At 45.5% G+C, this 27,987-nt stretch overlaps 1 protein-coding gene across 4 annotated transcripts in view; it reads right to left on the reverse strand.

The window, feature by feature from the left end:
* Window positions 1–4,766: 4,766 nt before the first annotated feature.
* LOC134994416 (odorant receptor 131-2-like) overlaps window positions 4,767–27,987 on the reverse strand; it is a 234,680-nt gene continuing 211,459 nt past the window's right edge. For 3 of the 4 annotated variants that reach the window (XR_010197464.1, XR_010197452.1, XR_010197446.1), the window contains exons 2-3: window positions 5,740–5,841; window positions 4,767–5,202 (exon numbers count right to left, since the gene is read on the reverse strand). The gene's annotated coding sequence lies outside the window, so the exon portion shown is untranslated. Of the gene's footprint in view, window positions 5,203–5,739; window positions 5,842–22,216; window positions 22,375–27,987 lie in introns of all 4 variants that reach the window. The other variant, XR_010197458.1, reaches the window with a different exon arrangement.

A 27,987-nucleotide genomic window follows, 5' to 3' on the forward strand; every position in this document is an offset into this window, starting at 1 on the left:
ATGTCATACCTTTGATGGGATAGCACCTCCCAGAATTTAGTCAGAGAATCCATACTAGACGATTCATGGCGTTCCAGGACATCGACACGGGTTTGCAATTTGGGACATATCTTGTCGGAGCGCTGTCCCTTTCTGAGTGATGGTGGAAAGCAAGCGAGTCTCCAAGGCCGAGAAATCTTGTTTCGTGGGGAGTGACTTTACATGGGACAATATCTCGCTTATCTCCGCAGACAGAGAGAGGGCCTGTGGAGGCAACGGAGTTCCAGGGGATGTCATGTCGTCTACCGGACCGTGCAGATTCGGGGAGGCCGGGACAGAAGAGGAAGTAGCGGGTAATGAGGTTGGAGTAGTTAAGAACTGACGTAGGTCCGATGAATGTCGGATTGCAGGGGATGGGATCGCGTCCGGCTTGGTCTTGGCCTTTTTTTTCTTTATCCCTCTCACCATGAGATCGGTCTTCAAATAAAGCAGTATAGTATTACACTTTCACATATCCTCGGCAGTATAAAGCATGTGGGTCGTCGCCATGCAAAAGTCCCCACGTGGCCTTAGGACAACATCAGGCAGGCAGTCACATAGCTAGGGAGCCATACATCAACTCACAGTGGCAGAACATCCGACTTGGTCTAATTGAGGTGCAACTGCGGTACACTATGCGTTAGAGAATATGCGGCCACGACACCGCTCCATGGTGTTATAGATAAATGGCGGCAGCGGGTAACGGGCCGTGTGGAGTCCACTGAGGAGGGAATCAGCTGATTCAGACACCCGAATGAATGGAAGGAAGGATGGATGGATGGATGGGGGGGCACTTTAGCAGATGGAAATTAGCAAAAAGGTCTGTAGGCCCAGCCTTATATATGCACCCCTCCCCCTTCCCTCGCCTGGGCACCGCGGATCACTGGCCCGGGGACCGCATCTACATCTAGTGGCCCAGCGGGAGTGAGGCAGTCAGTACCTGATTTGGTATTAAGATGGCCGCCGGGCGCCCGCCGGCGCCCACCCGCGCGGCGAGTCTCGGGTCCCCACCGGGCAGGAGCGCACCTCAGACAGCCGGCAGCAGGGAGTCTTTCCTTGCCGCGGTCAGCGGCCAGCGGCGGTAAGGAAGACGGAGCTCCGGAGGAGGTCTGCGGCCCGAGCTGTGGGTCCCGGAACTGTCTCTGGCGTGAGGAGGAACTTGAGGCCCCGGCTTCCGTGAGCCCCGTAGGCCGCAACCCGCAGGAGCAGTGAAAACTGCTCCCCGATTCCGCGGCACCTCGGGGGGCATAGCAGGGGGAACAGGAGGGATAGGGGATGTATTGGGGTGGTTGGGAGAGCTCAGGAAGGAGAAATATGTATATAAATAGCCGTGGGTCCCAGGAGCTCTTTTAGAACACAGCTGCCTCATTCAGCAGCCAGACCACACCCTCTGTGTGCTATTTTTTAAGGGGGGCTGCCGGAACTTAAGGAAGGGGCTGCTGTGGTACTCTGGTGTACACAAGGGGCTGCTGCAGGAGTACTCTGTCCATAAAACAGATGCCTTGGGTGTCCATAAACTGGGGCTGTACAGTGTACATTTGCTGCCTGCTATTCTTTAAGGGTCTGTCTGATGGAAGGGGCTGCTGTGGTACTCTGGTTTACACAAGGGGCTGCCTCAGTGGGTGCTCTGTCCATAAACTGGGGTTGTCTGACTGAAAGGGGCTGCTCTGTCTGTCCATCAAGGGCTTTGTCCTCTTGGGGTGCAGTTGGTGATATAAAAAATAATAATACATATTTCTGATTTATTTGTGCAACACTGTCAGGGAAGCTAAACCGCAGTGTGTAATGATATATATTTCTGATATATTTGTGGGACACTGTAACCACAGCATGTGATATAAAAAATAATACATATTTCTGATTTATTTGTGCAGCACTGTCAGTGAAGCTAAACCGCAGTGTGTAATGATATATATTTCTGACTCAAGACATCATAAACCAATTCTATTTATTGAAAAACAGAACTAAAGGCTGCATTTGGTTGGTATTCTAAAACAGTAATTCCTAGTGTAGGTTTGATTTATGTAATGATGTAAAATAAGTTCTCTGAGGTCCGCACACTCACTGATGCAAAGGAATAGAATAACACTCTATCTCTCTCTCTCTCTCTCTCTCTCTCTCGCTCTCTCTCATTTCCTTTTAATTTTTTTTTAGCAGTTATTTGGATTTTTTACCTAAAGGTTATTGTTTCAGTAGCTGAGTGTGATTTTTTTCAAATGAATTAATGTTCCATAAGAAGGATTAACTTTGTATAAATTATCCCTAAAAGGGAGCAACTTTGTATGAATTACCAACCACTCATCAGAGTTAAATATAGGGCCTGGCTGCATATTACATCTCTCTCCTCCTTTACAGCACTTTAATGAGAAAAGAAATAAGTTGACCAGAGCTGACCTGAAATGCTGTAATATGAGTTATATGTAGTTGTCTTTATATGGGATCAGCTTGTCAGTCTGAGCTCTGCCGGTGATTTACTGGAGTTACCTCTGAATCCTCTGTTTTCTTTTTCTTTTTTACTTCAGAATTATTTTTACACATGCAGCTGCGCACCCGGACTCCTCAGGTTGGACTGCAGGCTGGTTTCAGCACTGAGGACAGCTCCCTCATAGACAGAGCAGCTTCCCTTCCCCTGTCATAGCATTCCAGGGGGTAAATTTACTAAGATGGGAGTTCTATTTAAGATGGGATGTTGCTCATATCAACCAATCAGATTTCAGGTATTATCTTCTAGAAGGTGCTAAATAAATGAGAAGTAGGATCTGATTGGTTGCTATGGGCAACATCCCATCTTAAATAGAACTCCCATCATAGTAAATTTACCCCCTGGACGCCTCAGTATGAGCTGCAGGCTGGTTTCAGCACTGAGAACAGCTTCCTCACAGACGGCGCAGCTTCATCTCAGCTGCCACAGCACTGACAAAGCCTCAGCTTGGGCTGCCAGGCTAGGTTCAGTACTGGGGACAAGTGATAGTGGACAAGTATAGATGGGACACCTTCCACTTCATTCACTGTCAAAGCTCTGACTCCCGTAGCGGTGGGTGTTCAAACAGTGCTATGGAGGAAGGAGCTGTGTGAATAGCAGACATCTCTCTCTCTCTCTCTGAGGATGAGTCCCAGTGGTGATCTCCCCTGGGGCAGCTCTCAGGGCTGCTACTTCAGGTACCTCTTACAATCAGGCCCCTCTCCTTCAACTGTTGCCCTATCTGATGACTCTGCTGACAGAGAGCACAAAGCTCTGGTCTTACATCCCTACAGCAGTCCAGAGCATATGGAAATTCTAGAAAGCTATAACAATCAGTTATACCCCTTTCAGACCCCGGCAAATACATGGGTAAGACCAGGCTTTTTTTAACATGACTCTAACCCAGGTCTAAGCACAGAGATCCCCTTTCACAGAACGCCGTAGACCCTGGTTTTTCATGGGTTGACCGCTTTCACACATAAGCCATGTCTGCTCTGGCATTCACCACAGCTGACTAACACTTACCGGTGATTACCCCACCCCTCAGTCCAGCTCTACTTGCCTTCAACAGCTGCAGCAGCCTGATCCTGCATAGAACAAGCAAGACAAGCCAGCTCTGAATGAGGGAGAGGAGGGAGGTGGCATACAGCCAGAGAATAGTGCCAGTCACTGGGTGGGGAGTGCTGCTGGCCACCGCATCCTCTGATTGGCTGAGGCTCTGACAGCTATTATAGGGCGGAAGCCTTTCCCCCTCCAGGCGGACACCACACAGAAAATCAGCTCATTCAAAAGGCCCCCATCCACTAGTGCGATATGGGCTCTTTTTATGCGATTGAGATGAATTGCTGAGACGGATTGTAGGAAAAGGATCCCATTGCATGTTCTTTTCGTGCGATTGGGATGCGAGGCGCGTTCCCATGTGCATCACAGTCACAGATCACACAGGCTGACCATTATATTTATCTCAATCGCACAGAAATAGGTTTAATAACGTCAGATCGCATGAGATAAATCACATGTACAAAATAAACTCAAGTAGTAAATCACAATCGCAGGGCTCTGGGGAAGCTGCCGACCAGATTGCAGGAAAAAAGGATCCAACTCATTGCTGAGATAAATCTCGTTATTGGATGGGGGCCTTTAGTGCAACTCAGGGCTAAATACCTAGGTTGTACCATTCAGACATGGGCCGGGGTGCTGACTCAGATAGCAAGTTCCTGGAATAACCCTGGTCGATTGGTGGGTCAAGGACCCGGGACTGTAAACCCAGGTCAGACCCTCTGAAGCATAAACAGGACCTCTGTAGTCTCACCGTGCCCCAGCAATATCCGGGGATTGTGCTTATGTCTGAAAGGGGTATAATTAGGCTCCATTTGGTCCTGCAGTGTTCTTGGCAGCATGTTTGAGCCCCACTTCAATAGTACAATAAATGTTATACTTAACATCTCCTTCTATCTTCCCCATTCTGAAATAACCCTTTATAATATATAGAGAAATGACAGCACTATGGACAGTTATGCTTGTTTGTATGCTATGAAGTTGCCATTCACCTAAAGCAGGATAATTAAAGATTAACATTTTATGTAAAAAAAAGTTTAAACTGATATTTTTGTTGTCACAGACTGCGCTTTATCTAATTACAGAGGAATAACATCATAAGACCAGAAATAAGAATAAGCCATTAAGACTGTAGAAGAAGAGAATAATGATCTGCCTAGTAGAACCTTTACACCAGCAGATGCAACGTTATACATCCCAGTTTACATGACTCAATAAATCAGACATATTTGTAGATAGATTTATTTGTAGATTATGTTAGTGAGATTCATATTCCTATAACTGTACAACTTGTGACTATTGCCAGCGCTATATTACTAGCCGGTGATCTTTGACACTAGTTTTGTAACTAATGATAAAATTTTGGTAAAGATTTCTTAAAATGTTTTCTCAATACATCATCCCGGATTCCATAGATTATCGGACTGAGGAATCTCGGCACATAGGTGAACATAAAAAAGTTGAACAATTGTATGGGCTCCTCTGCTTGTACAGAAAATGCCAGTGAGAGAACAGTTAATAATGAAGACAGGCATAAGAGAAACTGGAAGGCGTGGAGCAGAACTGTTTTCCCGGCTTTGGCTGCAGAAGATGACTGAGAACTTGCTTTTAGGGCAACCAGCATAATCTTGACATATGTAAATATGATGACAAGTCCCACAGAGCTGAAACACAGAATGAGATTAACGGACCTAATAACATTTTGAATGTTATTAACTAACAACATATTCTGTGTGCATACAATATAGATGTTGAATATATTGGTAAATGATGAGACCATGACACATAACTCAGTCACATACGGGATCATCATTGCTGAACATATCAAGGTGAAAGCAGCATTAGCTCTTTGTGGGGTGCACAGCTGGACATGTCGCAGTGGGTGGCAAATGGCGACATATTGCTCTACAGCCATGGCTGCCAGGTTGTATGGAGTTATTCTAAATGCCATTGCAGAAACAGTGTACAAAATATAGCACAGTGGCACAGGGACATATACTACATATATAGCTGCAAGAAGAAAGAGAAATGACATGACTAGATACAATGTGTCATTGATGAGCATGTAAATAAAAAGAACATAACGAGCATTCTGCTGGAGGTCAGGTATGAGGAAGAAGGCGTTCAGCATCACTGTGACAAAGTAGAAGAAGAAACAGAATCCCACTATTATAAGGAATATAATGGTCCACTGTACATACTCTGTTGTTTTGCTTCCAGTGACGGACACTTGAGTCATGTTTTGTTGATTTTCTGATGAGTTGATCATGATTAGAAGAGTAATGTTCTATTTTTCCAGGGATCTCATACACATAAAAATAAATGAAAAATGAATTAGGATCCATTAAAACATTTACTAACCTTTTATTTTTCACAATGACGCAATAGTAGCCCTGATTCAGCGTTAGGAGCAAACAAAAAAGTTACGGTGGTGCTATCAAAATGTATGAGAAATAAATGGCAGGGTGATGTAATGTATACACTGAAGCAAGCACCACTAGGCATAGCCTAGAGTTACTATCCACCTTAAGAAAAATACAGTGATCCCTCCCTTAATGGACTATCTTGGAGTGAAGCTGTGTCTAGTATGACATTACAGTAATTCATGGCTGAGACTTATGATGAGGCCACCAACACTGAAAAGCAAGAAATGTGTTGATACTGTTCTCTAGAGACGTAACTACAGTTATTAAGATGCAGAATGTTTGGAGATTCTCTGAGATACTGCTTAATTTTTTTGCCATATATTTTTAGGAGCTTTCATTTGTGCTAATTTATTTCAGCACCATGTGCTAGTCAATTAGACCCATAATCCCCTGGACCCAGTGGCATTGGTAAACAGCTGCAACTGGGGACTATTGGAATAAACCCAAAGATGGTTCCATTAAAGGACCTCAAAAACACATCCAAGTCAGCCAGGCCATGCTTATTTGTAAGACCCATAGTAGCATGCTCCAGTTTGTGGCAAAATACCCTGGCCATATGATTCTCCTGACAGGCAAAATTCATCAAATCCTACAGTGACTGGACCTGGTGCAAAGTGACCTTACTCTCAGCATGAGATACCACCATCCTTGATTGCAGTCTCACCACCTCATCAAACTGGCAACAGCTATATCAATTCAATACCCAGGAAAGAGAGTCTTGTAACTGGCGGTGTGCGTAGACCCCCATGTTTTGGTTTTAATTTTGGTTCTAATTCATCATCGTGTTTTGGTTTGAACAAAACCACCCTCATGTGTTTTGGTTCGGATGCGGTTTTTAGTTCAGTTTTGGATTTCCTTAAAATTATTAAATAAAATTTGATGAGCATTGATTTAAAACAAAAGTTGAAAAAAAAAAATTGTTACAAATCAATAAAAAACAGCTAAAATAATGTAATTTATACCTGTTCACATGCAATCCAAAACCCAAGTTAGGTTTTTAAATCTGAGATCTGAGCTGACAACAGACCCGAGCTGGGACTTCGTTCCACTCAGAACACCAAATTGATTCTGAACTGGGACTTGATTCAGTTTGGATCCCCTAAGTTCTGATGTGTTTGTATTTCAGGAAAACCGAATCACATAGCTCTACTGATAACTCGATAATAGGTAAATATTACATGCAATGCAGAACATCACAGTGAATCTGCTGTGCTGGCAAGAAGAAATTCATCAAGGTAGGGAGGTAGTCTCTACTGCTGGAAACCCACAATAATAAAACAGTGTATAAACAAGGTAAAGATAAATGTGGACCCATCTGTAGGTACAAGATGCTGAACATCCCATGGATAAGCATCTGTCTACAACATAATCATAAACTCATGAAGCAGATAGATTCTGGCTACAAGGACAGCAAACAGAAAGTAAGTTTTGGCCAGAAGGCAACCCGGCCCAGGAGCACTGACCAAAACCAATGCAGTCACAGATGGCTTTTAGACATACAACACAGATTTGCAGAAATTGCACTAATAGCCAAGCCACCAGCAGTGTATGAGAGGTTCTGAATAAGATGAAATCAAACCAATATCTTTTTTGGAGTTGACTTCCACTAGCGACAACACCAGGTTACAAAAATGAGACAACACAAAAGGCCTAAACCATGCAACCATCCAACATCCTTCATAACATGCTCCATCAGCACTTGAGCAATGTCAAAGACTGATTAGAAATTCGAGCCTTAGTGGAACTGACCAGGTTCAAGACAAGCAGATGAAAACTGATGCCAAAACCTGGTCAAGGAAGGTTGTGGCAGACCTACAAGGGTACCATAAGAGCCATCAGGCCATGGCCTCAATTCTGATGGGCATGGCACCTTGCTCTGAACACTGGAAGAAGGTTGTCTCCTTGATGTGGTGTGTGTACTGTTTGGTAAAATCCTTTGCAGACTGAGGGCCACACCAGTGGGAACAGTAGTGGAGAAAGGACCAAGAAAATCAATGGTGAAGGATCTGAACGCAGTCCAGGTGATTAGCTTGGGTAATCTCCACAAACTTGCAATTGAATTACATGATGCAGCAACTGTCCTGCTTATGGCAAATTTGTTCATAATATTCCATCCATATGAGGCTAGCCATGACATTGAAGTGTTTGCCCAGAAGCGTGTCAAAGTAGCACACTATAAGAAAATAATAATTTCCTAGACAATTGTGGTAGGACAAAAATGTTCCTAACCCACCCAAGTCTTTGAGCCCCTCCTTACCCATCAATATAATTTCAAGCACATCCATGTTCTTTCCAGAAAGAAAACCAGGAATGAACCTTGCTGCAAAGGTCCCAGGTCAAAGCTGTTTTCCCATCTAGCATAACTTCACAACTAGAACCTTATTACCAAGAAAGAACACCATGCAAGGACTCTGGGACCCTTGGAGCAGCCGAGATGGCCATATGGCCATTGTTGCAAACTTCACATACCTAGCAAAGGACACAAAGACATGCTGGAATGTGAAGGGTAGGAAGCCTCATTTGTGAGCGAGGAACTGTGAAGGCATCTCCTTCTGTAGTGATACCTAGCGAAGGTAGAAGCAACCTGAGGGCAAAATGCATCTGAGAGATATTAGAGGAGACAGAAGAGGAAGAAGTAGCAACAGCATACCAATCCATATTCAAATTGTAGGGCCACTCACAGACAGGACCAAAACCAAAGCCCACAACTTCAATGACTGGAGCAGAAGCAGCAGGACAATCATCAGATGCCCAAACCTGGGCAGCCAGACATGCAGAAGAGAATTCAAAACATAAAAGCACCAGGAAGGGGGGGGGGGGGGGGGAGACTGGCACCACGGCTAAGGTGGAAGAGCCAGGGCAATAGGAAATAAGAAGCTGGAACAGGAATAAGAAATAAATAAGAAGCTGGAACAGGAATAAGAAGTGATTAAGAATCTGGAGTAGGAATAAGAAGTGACTAAGAAGCTGGAGTAGGAATAAAAAGCGAGTAAGAAGCTATAGCAGGAATAAGAAGTGAATAAGAATCTGGAGCACGAATAAGAAGTGAATAAGAAGCTGGAGCAGGAATAAGAAGTGAATAAGAAGCTGGAGCAGGAATAAGAAGTGAATAAGAATCTGGAGCACGAATAAGAAGTGAGTAAGAGGCTGGAGCAGGAAAAAGAAGTGAAGAAGAAGTTGGAGCAGGAATAAGAAGTAAATAAGAAGCTGGAGCAGGAATAAGAAGTGAATAAGAAGCTGGAGCAGGAATAAGAAGTGAATAATAAGCTGGAACAGGAATAAGAATTGAATAAGAAGCTGGAGCAGGAATAAGAAGTGAGTAAGAGGCTGGAGCAGGAAAAAGAAGTGAGTAAGAAGCTGGAGCAAGAATAAGAAGTGAATAAGACTCTGCAGCACAAATAAGAAGTGAATAAGAATCTGGAGCAGGAATAAGAAGTGAATAAGGAGCTGGAGCAGGAATAAGAAGTGAATAGGGATCTGGAGCAGGAATAAGAAGTGAATAAGAATCTGGAGCAGGAATAAGAAGTGAGTAAGAAAATGGAGAAGAAATAAGGAGTTAATAAGAAGCTGGAGCAGGAATAAGAAGTGAGTAAGAAGCTGGAGCAGGAATAAGAAGTGAGTAAGAAGCTGGAGCAGGAATAAGAAGTGAGTAAGAAGCTGGAGCAGGAATAAGAAGTGAGTAAGAAGCTGGAGCAGGAAAAAGAAATGAGTAAGAATTCTGGCACATGAATTAGAAGTAAGAAGCTGGAGCAGGAAAAAAAAGTGAGTAAGAAGCTGGAGCAGGAATTCGTAGTGAGTAAGAAACTGGGGCAGGAATAAGAAGTGAATAGGGATCTGGAGCAGGAATAAGAAGTGAATAAGAATCTGGAGCAGGAATAAGAAGTGAGTAAGAAAATGGAGCAGGAATAAGGAGTTAATAAGAAGCTGGAGTAGGAATAAGGAATGAGTAAGAAGCTGGAGCAGGAATAAGAAGTGAGTAAGAAGCTGGAGCAGGAAAAAGAAATGAGTAAGAATTCTGGCACATGAATTAGAAGTAAGAAGCTGGAGCAGGAAAAAAAAGTGAGTAAGAAGCTGGAGCAGGAATTCGTAGTGAGTAAGAAGCTGGAGCAGGAATAAGAAGTGAATAAGAATCTGGCACATGAATTAGAAGAAAAGAAGCTGGAGCAGGAAAAAAAAGTGAGTAAGAAGCTGGAGCAGGAATTCGAAGTGAGTAAGAGGCTGGAGTAGGAATAAGAAGTGAGAAAGCAGCTGGATCAGGAATAAGAAGTGAGTAAGAAACTGGGGCAGGAATAAGAAGTGAATAGGGATCTGGAGCAGGAATAAGAAGTGAATAAGAATCTGGAGCAGGAATAAGAAGTGAGTAAGAAAATGGAGCAGGAATAAGGAGTTAATAAGAAGCTGGAGTAGGAATAAGAAGTGAGTAAGAAGCTGGAGCAGGAAAAAGAAATGAGTAAGAATTCTGGCACATGAATTAGAGGTAAGAAGCTGGAGCAGGAAAAAAAAGTGAGTAAGAAGCTGGAGCAGGAATAAGAAGTGAATAAGAATCTGGCACATGAATTAGAAGAAAAGAAGCTGGAGCAGGAAAAAAAAGTGAGTAAGAAGCTGGAGCAGGAATTCGAAGTGAGTAAGAGGCTGGAGTAGGAATAAGAAGTGAGAAAGCAGCTGGATCAGGAATAAGAAGTGAGTAAGAAACTGGGGCAGGAATAAGAAGTGAATAGGGATCTGGAGCAGGAATAAGAAGTGAATAAGAATCTGGAGCAGGAATAAGAAGTGAGTAAGAAAATGGAGCAGGAATAAGGAGTTAATAAGAAGCTGGAGTAGGAATAAGGAATAAGTAAGAAGCTGGAGCAGGAATAAGAAGTGAGTAAGAAGCTGGAGCAGGAAAAAGAAATGAGTAAGAAGCTGGAGCAGGAATTCGAAGTGAGTAAGAAGCTGGAGCAGGAATAAGAAGTGAGTAAGAAAATGGAGCAGGAATAAGGAGTTAATAAGAAGCTGGAGTAGGAATAAGGAATAAGTAAGAAGCTGGAGCAGGAATAAGAAGTGAGTAAGAAGCTGGAGCAGGAAAAAGAAATGAGTAAGAAGCTGGAGCAGGAATTCGAAGTGAATAAGAAGCTGGAGCAGGAATTCGAAGTGAATAAGAATCTGGAGCAGGAATAAGAAGTGAGTAAGAAAATGGAGCAGGAATAAGGAGTTAATAAGAAGCTGGAGCAGGAATAAGGAGTGAGTAAGGAGCTGGAGCAGAAATAAGAAGTTAGAAGTTGGTGCAGGAAAAAGAAGTCAGTAAGAAGCTGGAGAAGGAGTAAGAATTAGATAGAAGCTGGAGCAGGAATAAGAAGTGAATAAGAAGCTGGAGCAGGAATAAGAAGTGAATAAGAAGCTGGAGCAGGAATAAGCAGTGAGTAAGAAGCTGGAGCGGGAATAAGAAGTGAATAAGAAGCTGGAGCAGGAATAAGAAGTTAGAAGTTGGTGCAGGAAAAAGAAGGGAGTAAGAAGATGGGGAAGGAATAAGAAGTGAATAGGGATCTGGAGCAGGAATAAGAAGTGAATAAGAATCTGGAGCAGGAATAAGAAGTGAGTAAGAAAATGGAGCAGGAATAAGGAGTTAATAAGAAGCTGGAGTAGGAATAAGGAATAAGTAAGAAGCTGGAGCAGGAATAAGAAGTGAGTAAGAAGCTGGAGCAGGAAAAAGAAATGAGTAAGAAGCTGGAGCAGGAATTCGAAGTGAGTAAGAAGCTGGAGCAGGAATAAGAAGTGAGTAAGAAAATGGAGCAGGAATAAGGAGTTAATAAGAAGCTGGAGTAGGAATAAGGAATAAGTAAGAAGCTGGAGCAGGAATAAGAAGTGAGTAAGAAGCTGGAGCAGGAAAAAGAAGTGAGTAAGAATCTGGAGCAGGAATAAGAAGTGAGTAAGAAAATGGAGCAGGAATAAGGAGTTAATAAGAAGCTGGAGTAGGAATAAGGAATAAGTAAGAAGCTGGAGCAGGAATAAGAAGTGAGTAAGAAGCTGGAGCAGGAAAAAGAAATGAGTAAGAAGCTGGAGCAGGAATTCGAAGTGAGTAAGAAGCTGGAGCAGGAATAAGAAGTGAGTAAGAAAATGGAGCAGGAATAAGGAGTTAATAAGAAGCTGGAGTAGGAATAAGGAATAAGTAAGAAGCTGGAGCAGGAATTCGAAGTGAATAAGAAGCTGGAGCAGGAATTCGAAGTGAATAAGAATCTGGAGCAGGAATAAGAAGTGAGTAAGAAAATGGAGCAGGAATAAGGAGTTAATAAGAAGCTGGAGCAGGAATAAGGAGTGAGTAAGGAGCTGGAGCAGAAATAAGAAGTTAGAAGTTGGTGCAGGAAAAAGAAGTCAGTAAGAAGCTGGAGAAGGAGTAAGAATTAGATAGAAGCTGGAGCAGGAATAAGAAGTGAATAAGAAGCTGGAGCAGGAATAAGAAGTGAGTAAGAAGCTGGAGCGGGAATAAGAAGTGAATAAGAAGCTGGAGCAGGAATAAGAAGTTAGAAGTTGGTGCAGGAAAAAGAAGGGAGTAAGAAGATGGGGAAGGAATAAGAAGTGAATAGGGATCTGGAGCAGGAATTAGAAGTGAGCAAGAGACTGGAGCAGGAATAAGAAGTGAAGAAGGAGCTGGAGCAGGAAAAAGAAGTGAATAAGAAGCTGGAGCAGGAATAAGAAGTAAATAAGAAGCTGGGGCAGGAATAAGAAGTAAATAAGAAGCTGGAGCAGGAATAAGAAGTGAATAAGGAGCTGGAGCAGGAATAAGAAGTGAATAAGGAGCTGGAGCAGGAATAAGAAGTGAGTAAGAGGCTGGAGCAGGAAAAAGAAGTGAGTAAGAAGCTGGAGCAAGAATAAGAAGTGAATAAGACTCTGCAGCACAAATAAGAAGTGAATAAGGAGCTGGAGCAGGAATAAGAAGTAAATAAGAAGCTGGGGCAGGAATAAGAAGTGAATAAGGAGCTGGAGGAGGAATAAGAAGTGAATAAGAAGCTGGAGCAGGAATAAGAAGTGAATAAGAAGCTGGAGCAGGAATAAGAAGTGAATAAGGAGCTGGAGCAGGAATAAGAAGTGAATAAGAAGCTGGGGCAGGAATAAGAAGTAAATAAGAAGCTGGAGCAGGAATAAGAAGTGAATAAGGAGCTGGAGGAGGAATAAGAAGTGAATAAGAAGCTGGAGCAGGAATAAGAAGTGAATAAGAAGCTGGAGCAGGAATAAGAAGTGAATAAGAAGCTGGAGCAGGAATAAGAAGTGAATAAGAAGCTGGAGCAGGAATAAGAAGTGAATAAGAAGTTGGAGCAGGAATAAGAAGTAAATAAGAAGCTGGAGCAGGAATAAGAAGTGAATAAGAAGCTGGAGCAGGAATAAGAAGTGAATAAGAAGCTGGAGCAGGAATAAGAAGTGAATAAGGAGCTGGAGCAGGAATAAGAAGTTAATAAGGAGCTGGAGCAGGAATAAGAAGTGAGTAAGAAGCTGGAGGAGGAATAAGAAGTGAATAAGAAGCTGGAGCAGGAATAAGAAGTGAATAAGAAGCTGGAGCAGGAATAAGAAGTGAATAAGAAGCTGGAGCAGGAATAAGAAGTGAATAAGAAGCTGGAGCAGGAATAAGAAGTGAATAAGAAGCTGGAGCAGGAATAAGAAGTGAATAAGAAGCTGGAGCAGGAATAAGAAGGGAATAAGAAGCTGGAGCAGGAATAAGAAGTGAATAAGAAGCTGGAGCAGGAATAAGAAGTGAATAAGAAGCTGGAGCAGGAATAAGAAGTGAATAAGAAGCTGGAGCAGGAATAAGAAGTGAGTAAGAAGCTGGAGCAGGAATAAGAAGTGAATAAGAAGCTGGAGCAGGAATAAGAAGTGAATAAGAAGCTGGAGCAGGAATAAGAAGGGAATAAGAAGCTGGAGCAGGAATAAGAAGTGAATAAGAAGCTGGAGCAGGAATAAGAAGTGAATAAGAAGCTGGAGCAGGAATAAGAAGTGAATAAGAAGCTGGAGCAGGAATAAGAAGTGAGTAAGAAGCTGGAGCGGGAATAAGAAGTGAATAAGAAGCTGGAGCAGGAATAAGAAGTTAGAAGTTGGTGCAGGAAAAAGAAGGGAGTAAGAAGATGGGGAAGGAATAAGAAGTGAATAGGGATCTGGAGCAGGAATTAGAAGTGAGCAAGAGACTGGAGCAGGAATAAGAAGTGAAGAAGGAGCTGGAGCAGGAAAAAGAAGTGAATAAGAAGCTGGAGCAGGAATAAGAAGTGAATAAGAAGCTGGAGGAGGGATAAGAAGTGAATAAGAAGCTGGGGCAGGAATAAGAAGTAAATAAGAAGCTGGAGCAGGAATAAGAAGTGAATAAGGAGCTGGAGCAGGAATAAGAAGTGAGTAAGAGGCTGGAGCAGGAAAAAGAAGTGAGTAAGAAGCTGGAGCAAGAATAAGAAGTGAATAAGGAGCTGGAGCAGGAATAAGAAGTAAATAAGAAGCTGGGGCAGGAATAAGAAGTGAATAAGGAGCTGGAGGAGGAATAAGAAGTGAATAAGAAGCTGGAGCAGGAATAAGAAGTGAATAAGAAGCTGGAGCAGGAATAAGAAGTGAATAAGAAGCTGGAGCAGGAATAAGAAGTGAATAAGAAGCTGGAGCAGGAATAAGAAGTGAATAAGAAGCTGGAGCAGGAATAAGAAGTGAATAAGGAGCTGGAGCAGGAATAAGAAGTGAATAAGAAGCTGGAGCAGGAATAAGAAGTGAATAAGAAGCTGGAGCAGGAATAAGAAGTGAATAAGAAGCTGGAGCAGGAATAAGAAGTGAATAAGAAGCTGGAGCAGGAATAAGAAGTGAATAAGAAGCTGGAGCAGGAATAAGAAGTGAATAAGAAGCTGGAGCGGGAATAAGAAGTGAATAAGAAGCTGGGGCAGGAATAAGAAGTAAATAAGAAGCTGGAGCAGGAATAAGAAGTGAATAAGGAGCTGGAGGAGGAATAAGAAGTGAATAAGAAGCTGGAGCAGGAATAAGAAGTGAATAAGAAGCTGGAGCAGGAATAAGAAGTGAATAAGAAGCTGGAGCGGGAATAAGAAGTGAATAAGAAGCTGGGGCAGGAATAAGAAGTAAATAAGAAGCTGGAGCAGGAATAAGAAGTGAATAAGGAGCTGGAGGAGGAATAAGAAGTGAATAAGAAGCTGGAGCAGGAATAAGAAGTGAATAAGAAGCTGGAGCAGGAATAAGAAGTGAATAAGGAGCTGGAGCAGGAATAAGAAGTGAATAAGAAGCTGGGGCAGGAATAAGAAGTAAATAAGAAGCTGGAGCAGGAATAAGAAGTGAATAAGGAGCTGGAGGAGGAATAAGAAGTGAATAAGAAGCTGGAGCAGGAATAAGAAGTGAATAAGAAGCTGGAGCAGGAATAAGAAGTGAATAAGAAGCTGGAGCAGGAATAAGAAGTGAATAAGAAGCTGGAGCAGGAATAAGAAGTGAATAAGGAGCTGGAGCAGGAATAAGAAGTGAATAAGAAGCTGGAGCAGGAATAAGAAGTGAATAAGGAGCTGGAGCAGGAATAAGAAGTGAATAAGAAGCTGGGGCAGGAATAAGAAGTAAATAAGAAGCTGGAGCAGGAATAAGAAGTGAATAAGGAGCTGGAGGAGGAATAAGAAGTGAATAAGAAGCTGGAGCAGGAATAAGAAGTGAATAAGAAGCTGGAGCAGGAATAAGAAGTGAATAAGAAGCTGGAGCAGGAATAAGAAGTGAATAAGAAGCTGGAGCAGGAATAAGAAGGGAATAAGAAGCTGGAGCAGGAATAAGAAGTGAATAAGAAGCTGGAGCAGGAATAAGAAGTGAATAAGAAGCTGGAGCAGGAATAAGAAGTGAATAAGAAGTTGGAGCAGGAATAAGAAGTGAATAAGAAGCTGGAGCAGGAATAAGAAGTGAATAAGAAGCTGGAGCAGGAATAAGAAGTGAATAAGAAGCTGGAGCAGGAATAAGAAGTGAATAAGAAGCTGGAGCAGGAATAAGAAGTGAATAAGAAGCTGGAGCAGGAATAAGAAGGGAATAAGAAGCTGGAGCAGGAATAAGAAGTGAATAAGAAGTTGGAGCAGGAATAAGAAGTGAATAAGAAGTTGGAGCAGGAATAAGAAGTGAATAAGAAGTTGGAGCAGGAATAAGAAGTGAATAAGAAGCTGGAGCAGGAATAAGAAGTGAATAAGAAGCTGGAGCAGGAATAAGAAGTGAATAAGAAGCTGGAGCAGGAATAAGAAGTGAATAAGAAGCTGGAGCAGGAATAAGAAGGGAATAAGAAGCTGGAGCAGGAATAAGAAGTGAATAAGAAGCTGGAGGAGGAATAAGAAGTGAATAAGGAGCTGGAGCAGGAATAAGACGTGAATAAGGAGCTGGAGCAGGAATAAGAAGTGAATAAGAAGCTGGAGCAGGAATAAGAAGTGAATAAGAAGCTGGAGCAGGAATAAGGAGTGAATAAGAAGCTGGAGCAGGAATAAGAAGTGAATAAGAAGCTGGAGCAGGAATAAGAAGTGAATAAGAAGCTGGAGCAGGAATAAGAAGTGAATAAGAAGCTGGAGCAGGAATAAGAAGTGAGTAAGAAGCTGGAGCAGGAATAAGAAGTGAATAAGAAGCTGGAGCAGGAATAAGAAGTGAATAAGAAGCTGGAGCAGGAATAAGAAGGGAATAAGAAGCTGGAGCAGGAATAAGAAGTGAATAAGAAGCTGGAGCAGGAATAAGAAGTGAATAAGAAGCTGGAGCAGGAATAAGAAGTGAATAAGAAGCTGGAGCAGGAATAAGAAGTGAGTAAGAAGCTGGAGCGGGAATAAGAAGTGAATAAGAAGCTGGAGCAGGAATAAGAAGTTAGAAGTTGGTGCAGGAAAAAGAAGGGAGTAAGAAGATGGGGAAGGAATAAGAAGTGAATAGGGATCTGGAGCAGGAATTAGAAGTGAGCAAGAGACTGGAGCAGGAATAAGAAGTGAAGAAGGAGCTGGAGCAGGAAAAAGAAGTGAATAAGAAGCTGGAGCAGGAATAAGAAGTAAATAAGAAGCTGGGGCAGGAATAAGAAGTAAATAAGAAGCTGGAGCAGGAATAAGAAGTGAATAAGACTCTGCAGCACAAATAAGAAGTGAATAAGGAGCTGGAGCAGGAATAAGAAGTAAATAAGAAGCTGGGGCAGGAATAAGAAGTGAATAAGGAGCTGGAGGAGGAATAAGAAGTGAATAAGAAGCTGGAGCAGGAATAAGAAGTGAATAAGAAGCTGGAGCAGGAATAAGAAGTGAATAAGAAGCTGGAGCAGGAATAAGAAGTGAATAAGAAGCTGGAGCAGGAATAAGAAGTGAATAAGAAGCTGGAGCAGGAATAAGAAGTGAATAAGGAGCTGGAGCAGGAATAAGAAGTGAATAAGAAGCTGGAGCAGGAATAAGAAGTGAATAAGAAGCTGGAGCAGGAATAAGAAGTGAATAAGGAGCTGGAGCAGGAATAAGAAGTGAATAAGAAGCTGGAGCAGGAATAAGAAGTGAATAAGAAGCTGGAGGAGGAATAAGAAGTAAATAAGAAGCTGGAGCAGGAATAAGAAGTGAATAAGAAGCTGGAGCAGGAATAAGAAGTGAATAAGAAGCTGGAGCAGGAATAAGAAGTGAATAAGAAGCTGGAGCAGGAATAAGAAGTGAATAAGGAGCTGGAGGAGGAATAAGAAGTGAATAAGAAGCTGGAGCAGGAATAAGAAGTGAATAAGAAGCTGGAGCAGGAATAAGAAGTGAATAAGAAGCTGGAGCAGGAATAAGAAGTGAATAAGAAGCTGGAGCAGGAATAAGAAGTGAATAAGGAGCTGGAGCAGGAATAAGAAGTGAATAAGAAGCTGGAGCAGGAATAAGAAGTGAATAAGGAGCTGGAGCAGGAATAAGAAGTGAATAAGAAGCTGGAGCAGGAATAAGAAGTGAATAAGAAGCTGGAGCAGGAATAAGAAGTGAATAAGAAGCTGGAGCAGGAATAAGAAGTGAAGAAGAAGTTGGAGCAGGAATAAGAAGTGAAGAAGGAGCTGGAGCAGGAATAAGAAGTGAATAAGAAGCTGGAGCAGGAATAAGAAGTGAATAAGAAGCTGGAGCAGGAATAAGAAGTGAATAAGAAGCTGGAGCAGGAATAAGAAGTGAATAAGAAGCTGGAGCAGGAATAAGAAGTGAATAAGAAGCTGGAGCAGGAATAAGAAGTGAATAAGAAGCTGGAGCAGGAATAAGACGTGAATAAGAAGCTGGAGCAGTAAGAAGAAGTGAATAAGAAGCTGGAGTAAGAAGGGAATAAGAAGCTGGAGCAGGAATAAGAAGTGAATAAGAAGCTGGAGCAGGAATAAGACGTGAATAAGAAGCTGGAGTAAGAAGGGAATAAGAAGCTGGAGCAGGAATAAGAAGTGAATAAGAAGCTGGAGCAGGAATAAGAAGTGAATAAGAAGCTGGAGCAGGAATAAGAAGTGAATAAGAAGCTGGAGCAGGAATAAGAAGTGAATAAGAAGCTGGAGCAGGAATAAGAAGTGAATAAGAAGCTGGAGCAGGAATAAGAAGTGAAGAAGAAGTTGGAGCAGGAATAAGAAGTGAATAAGAAGCTGGAGCAGGAATAAGAAGTGAATAAGAAGCTGGAGCAGGAATAAGAAGTGAATAAGAAGCTGGAGCAGGAATAAGAAGTGAAGAAGAAGTTGGAGCAGGAATAAGAAGTGAATAAGAAGCTGGAGCAGGAATAAGAAGTGAATAAGAAGCTGGAGCAGGAGTAAGACCCATAGTGGATGTAATTATTATTATTATTATGCTGTGTGTGAGTTTGGGGGTTGGTACCCCTCCCCCCCCATCCCCCGGGTTTGGTGTGACCGAGATACCTAGGGGCAGCACGCCATAATTTTTATTTAGCACTTGTGAAACACTTTTATTTTTCCACTAATTTTACTCTTTTGAGTATTTTACTAGAACCCTTATTTTTGTATCACTTTCTAACATATAGCTCCTGCTTCTTTCTTATTAACACATATTAACACTACAGTATGTCAAGGGTGTGCTGCCCTGGGGTGGTTGGGCCTGAGCCGACTTTGTGGGGTCCATGCCCTGGACTTATACTTAGTATTAGGGACCTCCAGTAATAGAGCGGGCGTGAAGTGACCTGGAGGCTTATCATATTTTTTGCTAAATATATGTAACAAAGAGCTCTACATTTTCTATTATTATATAGTATACAGTTCTTGTTACTAACAGCCCGCAGAGTGCATGGGAAAAATCCTTTTGTTTTTCCCCCTGATCTAATGTCTGTCCCCCTGATCTCCTGTCTGTCCCCCTGATCTCATGTCTTCTTTCTCCCTGATCTCTTGTCTGTCCCCTGATCTTATGTCTGTCCCCCTGATCTCCTGTCTTCTTTCTCCCTGATCTCCTGTCTGTCCCCTGATCTTATGTCTGTCCCCCTGATCTCTTGTCTGTCCCCCTGATCTCCTGTCTGTCCCCCTGATCTCCTGTCTTCTTTCTCCCTGATCTCCTGTCTGTCCCCTTGATCTCCTGTCTGTCCCCCTGATCTCCTGTCTGTCCCCCTGATCTCTTGTCTTCTTTCTCCCTGATCTCCTGTCTGTCCCCTTGATATCCTGTCTGTCCCCCTGATCTCCTGTCTGTCCCCCTGATCTTATGTCTGTCCCCCTGATCTCTTATCTGTTCCCCTGATCGCTGTCTTCTTTCTCCCTGATCTCTTGTCTGTTCCCCTGATCTCCTGTCTGATCCCCCTGATCTCCTGTCTGTCCCCCTGATCTCCTGTCTGTCCCCCTGATCTCCTGTCTGTCCCCCTGATCTCCTGTCTGTCCCGCTGATCTCATGTCTGTCCCCCTGATCTCCTGTCTGTCCCCCTGATCTTATGTCTGTCCCCCTGATCTCTTATCTGTTCCCCTGATCGCTGTCTTCTTTCTCCCTGATCTCTTGTCTGTTCCCCTGATCTCCTGTCTGTCCCCCTGATCTCCTGTCTGTCTCCTTGATCTCCTGTCTGTCCCCTGATCTCCTGTCTGTCCCCCTGATCTCCTGTCTGTACCCCTGATCTCCTGTCTGTCCCCCTGATCTCTTATCTGTCCCCCTGATCTCATGTCTGTCCCCCTGATCTCCTGTCTGTCTCCTTGATCTCCTGTCTGTCCCCTGATCTCCTGTCTGTCCCCCTGATCTCCTGTCTGTCCCCCTGATCTCCTGTCTGTCCCCCTGATCTCCTGTCTGTCCGCCGGATCTCTTGTCTGTCCCCCTGATCTCCTGTCTGTCCCCCTGATCTCATGTCTGTCCCCCTGATCTCTTATCTGTCCCCCTAATCTCCTGTCTGTCCCCCTGATCTCCTGTCTGTCTCCTTGATCTCCTGTCTGTCCCCTGATCTCCTGTCTGTCCCCCTGATCTCCTGTCTGTCCCCCTGATCTCCTGTCTGTCCGCCGGATCTCTTGTCTGTCCCCCTGATCTCCTGTCTGTCCCCCTGATCTCATGTCTGTCCCCCTGATCTCTTATCTGTCCCCCTGATCTCTTATCTGTCCCCCTGATCTCTTATCTGTCCCCCTGATCTCCTGTCTGTCCCCCTGATCTCCTGTCTGTCCCCCTGATCTTATGTCTGTCCACCTGATCTCCTGTCTGTCCCCCTGATCTCCTGTCTGTCCCCCTGATCTCCTGTCTGTCCCCTGATCTCCTGTCTGTCCCCCTGATCTCCTGTCTGTCCACCTGATCTCTTGTCTGTCCCCCTGATCTCCTGTCTGTCCCCCTGATCTCTTATCTGTCCCCCTGATCTCCTGTCTGTCCCCCTGATCTCCTGTCTGTCCCCCTGATCTTATGTCTGTCCACCTGATCTCCTGTCTGTCCCCCTGATCTCTTGTCTGTCCCCCTGATCTCCTGTCTGTCCCCCTGATCTTATGTCTGTCCACCTGATCTCCTGTCTGTCCCCTTGATCTTATATCTGTCCACCTGATCTCCTGTCTGTCCCCCTGATCTCATGTCTGTCCCCTTGATCTTATGTCTGTCCACCTGATCTCCTGTCTGTCCCCCTGATCTCCTGTCTGTCCCCCTGATCTATTGTCTTCTTTCTCCCTGATCTCCTGTCTGTCCTCCTGATCTCCTGTCTGTCCCCCTGATCTCTTGTCTGTCCCCCTGATCTCCTGTCTGTCCCCCTGATCTCCTGTCTGTCCCCCTGATCTCCTGTCTGTCCCCTGATCTCCTGTCTGTCCCCCTGATCTTATGTCTGTCCCCTGATCTCCTGTCTGTCCCCCTGATCTCCTGTCTGTCCCCCTGATCTCATGTCTGTCCCCCTGATCTCATGTCTGTCCTCCTGGTCTCATGTCTGTCCCCCTGATCTCTTATCTGTCCCCCTGATCTCATGTCTGTCCCCCTGATCTCCTGTCTGTCCCCCTGATCTCATGTCTGTCCCCCTGATCTCATGTCTGTCCTCCTGGTCTCATGTCTGTCCCCCTGATCTTATGTCTGTCCCCCTGATCTCCTGTCTGTCCCCCTGATATCCTGTCTGTCCTCCTGATCTCTTGTCTGTCCCCCTGATCTCCTGTCTGTCTCCCTGATCTCCTGTCTGTCCCCCTGATCTCTTGTCTGTCCCCCTGATCTCCTGTCTGTCTCCCTGATCTCCTGTCTGTTCCCCTGATCTCCTGTCTGTCTCCCTGATCTCCTGTCTGTCCCCCTGATCTCTTGTCTGTCCCCCTGATCTCCTGTCTGTCCCCCTGATCTCCTGTCTGTCCCCCTGATCTCCTGTCTGTCCCCCTGATCTCCTGTCTGTCCTCCTGATCTCCTGTCTGTCCCCCTGATCTCCTGTCTGTCCCCCTGATCTTATGTCTGTCCTCCTGATCTCCTGTCTGTCCCCCTGATATCCTGTCTGTCCCCCTGATCTCCTGTCTGTCCCCCTGATCTCCTGTCTGTCCCCCTGATCTCCTGTCTGTCCTCCTGATCTCCTGTCTGTCCCCCTGATCTCCTGTCTGTCCCCCTGATCTTATGTCTGTCCTCCTGATCTCCTGTCTGTCCCCCTGATATCCTGTCTGTCCCCCTGATCTCCTGTCTGTCCCCCTGATCTCTTGTCTGCCCTCTTCCTGCTGGGACAGGCACCTGGGCCCTGTAGCAGATCTCATTGCTATACTCTATTGCTATGCCATTAAAACAGGTCAGTGGCCATTACCTACTGTCACAGCTTATTCTATATTAATAACAAAAAAGAAATTCATAAAAAAGATAAGTGAAGAGATAAGTAAAGAAAATATAGAATGTAATAAATACATAAATAAATACATAAATAAATAAGTAGGAGACGTTAATATAAAGTTCGGCACCTTCTTAATGTAAAAATTCTTCCATCTTCCCCGACAGATGCAATCATTTGTGTTGGGATCTCCTCTCCCTCCGGCAGAGCAATGATCTCATTGGGTAGGGCAATGGCAGATAATGATAATTGGTCTGTGCATCTTTGCAAACCATTTCACAGTTCACGCTGCAGATGGGGCAGATGTAACATGTGCAGAGAGAGTTACATTTGGAAGGTGCGCATCTTACTGTGGCTCAAATCTAAAATTCAGTGGAGTGGAGAGTGTGGTATGGAAGGTCAACCACACTTAGGTCGACAGTATCTAGGTTAACAGGGATTCTAGGTCGACATGTTCTAGGTCGACAGGTCAAAAGGACGACTTGAATCTTTAAAAAAATTTGGGTATAATTTTCTCCTTACAGTGACCAGGAACCCCAATTACTGCACCACGTCCCCTCGCTCTGCTGACGCTCCACCCGGCACAGGTTACTATTCCCAATCGTATTCCACGTGGATCGTTAAGTATGAAAAAGTTCAAAAAAGAATTTTTTTTAGAAAAACTCATGTCGACCTTTTGACCTGTCAACCTAGAACATGTCGACTTGGAAACCCTGTTGGCCTAGAAACCCTGTTGACCTAGTTACTGTCGTCTAATAGAGGTTGACCTAGATACTGTCGTCCTAAGTGTCGTCGACCTAAATCCCGGATCCCATTTGTGCACTACGGGTCTGATTCATAGATGAATATTTACACAGCTGAGCGATTATCTGACGTCTGTAGTCGCACCGGAAGGAACCACGATGGTCTCACCACAGCGGCTGCAGAGAGGATTTATCTGTAACGTGTTTTTATCTGTCAGCGACAGTGTGAGAGCGGTAACGGGGATACGCCGGCATGTTCCCACCATTTTGAGGCTGCGACTGTGTTCCCGTATACACCGGCAATGTCTCCAGGGTCTCACTTCCCGCGGTTATGCTGTGTGACCGTACGGCTACTCACAACTGATGCTGCACCTTTATACACAGCCACAGGGATCTACAAAGCTGCCAGCAGGCGTCTCAATAGAAATCCCAGCAACTGCGGCAATTGCTAATTTACTCACAGCTGCTGCGTGCGAGATCGCACCTGCAGAGGAAACTTTGTCCACCAGTGCATCAGTCCCTACATGCAGGAGCAGCCAGTATTTACCCTACGTGCACATATAATAAATGTACTTGCCCCCCCCTGCATTGCAACATGGTTTGTTCCAGATGCAAGATGTTTTATTGACTTACTTCCAACTCACAATCAGTCCCTTATGCAGAATAAATGTTATATAACTACTAGTGATGTGCACCGGACATTTTTCATGTTTTGTGTTTTGGTTTTGGATTCGGTTCCGCTACCGTGTTTTGGATTCGGACGCGTTTTGTCAAACCTCCCTGAAAATTTTTTGTCGGATTCGGGTGTTTTTTTTACAAAAAAACCCTCAAAAACAGCTTAAATCATAGAATTTGGGGGTAATTTTGATCCCATAGTATTATTAACCTCAATAACCATAATTTCCACTCATTTCCAGTCTATTCTGAATACCTCACACCTCACAATATTATTTTTAGTCCTAAAATGAGCACAGAGGTCGCTGAATGACTAAGCTAAGCGACCCAAGTGGCCGACACAAACACCTGGCCCATCTAGGAGTGGCACTGCAGTTTTCTAACGAGAGGATGAGTGCTTCCATCCTCATGTGAATCTGAACCACTAGCCATGAAGATAGGCCAGGGCCTCAGCCGTTCCTTGCCACTCCGTGTCTTAAATGGCATATTGGCAAGTTTACGCTTCTCATCAGACGCTTTTAATTTTGATTTTTGGGTCATTTTACTGAACTTTTGTTTTTTGGATTTTACATGCTCTCTACTATGACATTGGGCATCGGCCTTGGCAGACGACGTTGATGGCATTTCAATGTCTCGGCCATGACTAGTGGCAGCAGCTTCAGCATGAGGTGGAAGTGGATCGTGATCTTTCCCTATTTTACCCTCCACATTTTTGTTCTCCATTTTTTAATGTGTGGAATTATATGCCAGTAATATATCAATAGCAATGGCCTACTGTACCGTACTGCTATAAATTATATACTGGTGGTCAGCAAAATTCTGCACTGTCCTCCTACTACTGCACACAACAACTAAAATTCACCACAGGTAAGGATGGATAGTATACTTTACGACACAGTGGTAGGTAGAGCAGTGGACTACTGTAACGTACTGCTATATATTATATACTGGTTGTCAGAAAAATTCTGCACTGTCCTCCTACTATATAATACTATGAACAACTAAAATGCACCACAGGCAGAGGCGTAACTAGCATGGGGCGAGCAGGGCTCGTGCCCTGGGCGCCGTGGCAGACCCAGCAGAGGGGGGCGCCACCGCCACCTGCACGGCCCGCTCCGCTCGCCCCATGCGACATGGTTTCCGCCGGCGGTCTCTCCCTGGCTCCCCAGCTCCGGCTGCTGTGCCTGTCACACTGTACAGGCAGCAGCAGCTAGGACGGAGCCTCCCCCTACTTCCCCCCCCAAGCAGTGTCTAATTGTTGAGGCGCGCGTGCGCGACCTCGGAGGTGCGCGCGTACGCGCGTGCGCGACCTCGGAGGTGCGCCCGCGTAGGGCATAGGAGGCGGCAGGTGAGCAGGCAGGCGGCGGCGGCAACAGTAGTAATTTATTGGCAGGGGGGGGGGGGTGGTACAGTGTGTGTGTGTGTTAAGTGTGTGTGTGTGTGTGTGTGGGACAGTGTGAGTGTAAGTGAATATTGTAGTCCTGTGTGTGGGGTGGGAGGGGGGGAAAGTATGAGAATGTGTGTGTAGTCTGAGTGGGTGTGTGTGGGGTTTGGGGGGTGGCCAGTCTGTGTGTGTGTGTGTAATCTGTAGATTACACACACACACAGACTGGCCACCCCCAAACTCCACATACACCCACTCAGACTACACACACATTCTCATACTTTCCCCTCCCCCACCAGAGACGTAACTAGCATGGGGCGAGCAGGGCACGTGCACTGGGCGCTGTGGCAGCCCCAGCAGAGGGGGGCGCCACCGCCACCTGCACGGCCCGCTCCGCTCGCCCCATGCGACATGGTTTCCGTCGGCGGGCTCTCCCTGGCTCCCCAGACCCGGCTGCTGTGACTGCCACACAGGCAGCAGCAGCTAGGACGGAGCCTCCCCCTACTCCCCTCCCCCCCCCTCCCCCCAAGCAGTGTCTAATCGTGGAGGCGCGCGTGCGCGGGTCTGCGGAGGCAACAGGTGAGTAGGCAGGCGGCGGCAGCAGTAGTTTATTGTCGGGAGGGGAGGGGGGGTGGTACAGTGTGTGTGTGGGTTAAGTGTGTGTGTGTGTGGGACAGTGGGAGTGTAAGTGAATATTGTAGTCCTGTGTGTGGGGGGGAGGGAGGCGAAAGTATGAGAATGTGTGTGTAGTCTGAGTGGGTGTGTGTGGGGTTTGGGGGGTGGCCAGTCTGTGTGTGTGTAATCTGTAGATTACACACACACACACACACACACACACACACACACACACACACACACACACAGACTGGCCACCCACAAACTAACCCTAGTTACTAACCCTAGGATTTCCCAACTGATGGTGTGCTGAGTGACGACGCAGGTTGAGGTGATGGTGTGCTGAGTGAGTGACGACGCAGGGGAGGTGATGGTGTGCTGAGTGACGACGCAGGGGGAGGTGATGGTGTGCTGAGTGACGACGCAGGAGGAGGTGATGGTGTGCTGAGTGACGACGCAGGGGGAGGTGATGGTGTGCTGAGTGACGACGCAGGAGGAGGTGATGGTGTGCTGAGTGACGACGCAGGGGGAGGTGATGGTGTGCTGAGTGACGACGCAGGGGGAGGTGATGGTGTGCTGAGTGACGACGCAGGGGGAGGTGATGGTGTGCTGAGTGACGACGCAGGGGGAGGTGATGGTGTGCTGAGTGACGACGCAGGGGGAAGTGATCGTGTGCTGAGTGACGACGCAGAGGTAGGTTATGGTGTGCTGAGTGACGACGCAGGGGAGGTGATGGTGTGCTGAGTGACGACGCAGGGGGAGGTGATGGTGTGCTGAGTGACGACGCAGAGGTAGGTTATGGTGTGCTGAGTGACGTCGCAGAGGTAGGTTATAGTGTGCTGAGTGACGACGCAGGGGAGGTGATGGTGTGCTGAGTGATGACGCAGGGGGAGGTAATGGTGTGCTGAGTGACGACGCAGGGGGAGGTGATGGTGTGCTGAGTGACGACGCAGAGGTAGGTTATGGTGTGCTGAGTGACGACGCAGGGGAGGTGATGGTGTGCTGAGTGACGACGCAGGGGGAGGTGATGGTGTGCTGAGTGACGACGCAGGGGGAGGTGATGGTGTGCTGAGTGACGACGCAGGGGGAGGTGATGGTGTGCTGAGTGACGACGCAGGGGGAGGTGATGGTGTGCTGAGTGAGAGACGACCAGAGGCGTAACTTACTTATTTTTTAATTAGCAGACAGCAGCAGCACGTAGGAAGTAGGCCCTGGAGGATTCACGCCTGCACCTGTCACCGTAGCGACCAGAGCCGTCCGCGCTGAGTGGAGAAGATGCCGCAGAAGAGGAGTCCAGCCAGACGCAGGACTGGGGAAGGACATCCAACCTTCGGTGGACCGGGACACTGCAGCAAGGGAGGAGACTGACCAGCAATGGGAGCACCGGCAGAAGACCCTGGCTGGCTTAAAGAAGACGGCACGGAACAGCGGGGAGGAGGGTGCAGATCGGAATCCTGCAGCAGGAGAGAATATTCCCCTTTGGAGCGCAGCAGACCACACTGAAAAGGGTGCATCCCCGGTGCGGTGCTCTGCATCCCGGGTGGCGCCGAAGATGTGGAGTGTCGGAGGTGGCAGAAGCGCCGCAGCTTGGGGTGAGAAACCGCTGCAACCCTTCCACTGCTAAACTCTGCAATTAGTCGATTAAGGGGGTAGGCTCCCCTCACCACAGTGCCCCACAGGCCTTGTTAATTAAGAGGGTTGAATCCCCTCTCTCTATAATGTGAATTTCGGCTCCTACCGTGTGTTATAATATGAAAGGGGCACCAGTACTAGATAGTATAATGGGTCCTACTACACTGAAGGACACGCCCCCTCCTGAGTGGCCACGCCCCCTTTTCCAGGGAGCGCGCGCATGCATACCTCCACTTTTTCATATCCCCCTTCAAAAATTAAACTTCGACCACTTTATACACAGTGACACCTATTTGTGTAGGAGATGATGATGGTAAGGTGCATGTGGAATTGAAAAGAATGTTCCCAGTATGACCTGTAACAGCTGGTGTATCATGTTGGCACATCGCCATTAGCGTGCGCACATACTTTCCTTTTGTATTTTATTTATTATTATTTATTTATTTATTTATTTATTTGGGGGGGGGGGCGCCATTTTTGATCTTGCCCTGGGCTCCAAAACCCCTAGTTACGCCTCTGACCACAGGTATGGATGGATAGTATACTTGACGACACAGAGGTAGGTAGAGCAGTAGACTACTGTACCGTACTGCTATATATTATATACTGGTGGTCAGCAAAATTATGCACTGTCCTCCTACTACTGCGTACAACAACTAAAATGCACCACAGGTATGGATGGATAGTATACTTGATGACACAGAGGTAGGTAGAGCAGTGGACTATTGTACCGTACTGCTATATATTATATACTGGTGGTCAGCAAAATTATGCAATGTCCTCCTACTACTGCGCACAACAACTAAAATGCACCACAGGTATGGATGGATAGTATACTTGATGACACAGAGG

The sequence above is a fragment of the Pseudophryne corroboree genome, chromosome 2 (genome assembly GCF_028390025.1).
Source record: "Pseudophryne corroboree isolate aPseCor3 chromosome 2, aPseCor3.hap2, whole genome shotgun sequence".
In the NCBI taxonomy this organism is placed as follows: domain Eukaryota; kingdom Metazoa; phylum Chordata; class Amphibia; order Anura; family Myobatrachidae; genus Pseudophryne; species Pseudophryne corroboree.